Source organism: Brassica oleracea, chromosome C4, assembly GCF_000695525.1.
Source record: "Brassica oleracea var. oleracea cultivar TO1000 chromosome C4, BOL, whole genome shotgun sequence".
Classification (NCBI taxonomy): Eukaryota; Viridiplantae; Streptophyta; class Magnoliopsida; order Brassicales; family Brassicaceae; genus Brassica; species Brassica oleracea.
In genome coordinates, this window is record NC_027751.1 from 26410994 (window position 1) to 26413355 (window position 2362).

The following is a 2362-nucleotide window of genomic DNA, read 5'->3' on the forward strand; positions in this document are numbered from 1 at the left end:
TATCACAAACTACAATAAGATAAAAATTAATAGTTAATTATTATACTTTTTTTGCTAATTTAAGATAAACAGCTAATTGTTTTTTACCATGCAAATAATTCAGACGGACACTTGCAAAAAAGGAAACGAGGTCGTCCACGTGGGTCACATACGAAATCGAAAGGTATGTATTTACTCTCAAAAATATTTCTAAGATCAATATCAAAATTTTCTCTACATAATACTAAAACTATGTAAATTTTCAGTTCATCTAATTAATGATCGACCAACATTTAAACAAAAATATTATGACTATAAGTTTATATGGATTATAATATTATATTTTAATCAATACTTATTCATCAAACAAACTGACTTTTCGCATTTAATCAAATAAGGACTAAAAATCATTAAAGCCATAGATCAGCTCCAGAAAAATTGAAGAACATAGTCTACCAGGAGATCTTCAACCATCTCCGTTCTCATGAAAGTAAGTAAAATTCCAAATCTAAAACCTAATTCCATACGTTTTCAGTGATTACTTATCTAATTATTCACATTTATATGGTACTCAATGTTCTAGCGATCAACATAAACAGATGAAAGCTAAACTTCATCTTGATAATTGTTATATCACTACTTCAAGGTACGTCAACTTATACTATGAAATATATAAGCTGATTTCTATTATTAAGATATGTCCACTGATTTACTTCTAAATGATTTCAGGTTCTCACTCAAAGAGATCCCATCACATCCACACGACCTCTTCTTCGGATGTTCACCATCTTATCTATGATTTCTGCATTCCATCTTTTGTATTCTTTTTTTTTTTTGAATAAGAGTTTACATGAGATTGTTCGCAGACTTCTGCTAATATACATGATTTATATCTATCTCCAGAATTTTCAATCCCAACTTATTAAGACTCAAACATTTTCCGCGCGTAGCGCGGACGAAGCATCTAGTATAATTAGTATGAAAATGCAAAAAAAATATAGAAGATCAAATGTTAAATTTAACAAGACAACAATATAAAAAAAATCTCTATCTTCATTTGCTAATGTTGTAGACATTTTAGGATTTATTGATTTTAAATTATGTATAACTTTTAAAAAATTTGTACCAAAAACAACCAAAAGAATTATAAACAAATAATCTGGGCGTAGTCCGGACAAACCCCCTAGTATTCTTAAAAATCGGTTTTAAACAGTATATTATGAGTATTATTATGTATTTTGTTTGGCAACAAAAAAAAAATTGCATATTTCAACATAACTACAAACTGTAAAGCAAAATGCGTTTTTTTCCTGTATTTTCACGTCATGAAAGCTTTTTGTTTAAAACGTGAGACAATAGGTTTTTGCCAGTTGTTAAGAAAAAAAAAGAGGTTTTGCCAAGTAGTAGAGAGAGATAGAGACACTTGGTCATGGTCCAGGACCAGTTTGCTTGCCTCCAAAACTGGAGTGACAGTGAGTTTGGTGGAGGAAACAAAATCCATATTTAGTCCAAAAAAAAAATCCACATAGTACTCTGTTCTTTTCTGCTGTAATTATTGTAGTTTTACCTTGGATTGCTTGTTGTCATTTTTTGACTTTGGTTCAGTGTTTGAGTAGCGATAAGTTTTGTTGACAAAAGTGGAAAAGAGGAAAGGTACACCGTGTTCAAGTCTTTATCGCTGACTGCTTGTGTCGTCTTTCAATTTGATCTAGCGATTAAGAAAGCCACAACTAGATCAGAAAGGATCCAGCGTTTTTGTATAGAATCAAGTTGAAGTTGTGATAAATAAAAAAGAGATTGTGGTGCGATGATAGACAACTTGTTAGCAATAAGAAATAACAACAAAAAGTCAAACGTAATGACTTTATGGTGTTGATTATTAGGATTTGGAGATCATAACTTGTGTCTTTTTATTAGATGAGAAGCAGAAGTGTGATTTGTTCGATTAGTTGTATAAATAAGCAGTTATTTTTATCTAACGTTCACAATCACATGCAGTTTGGGTTTTGTTAGAGTACCTTTATCTCAAGTTTCTAGGGTGGGATTTTAGGAAAAAGTGGGTGTGGACCCCACTGAAACCAGAGAAAACTGATATCTTGCATATTTCCATTATCTTATCCATTCATCCATGTGCATTTTGATCATATAGACTAGGATTTAGTCATGTTTAAGTTACATTTTGCATACATGAGTCTCTATCAGGTGTTTGAGTGCCACATGGAGTTCTTAGGGCTATTTGGATGCATTTGGAGCTCAAAGGAGGTGAAATATGTGATCATTGGACGAGCAGAGCAGGGGAGCGAGCGACGTCATGAGGTCGCTCCAAAGCACCTCTCAGAGCGACCTAGCTGGAGCGACCCCGTGAAGTCGCTCGCCATATTCA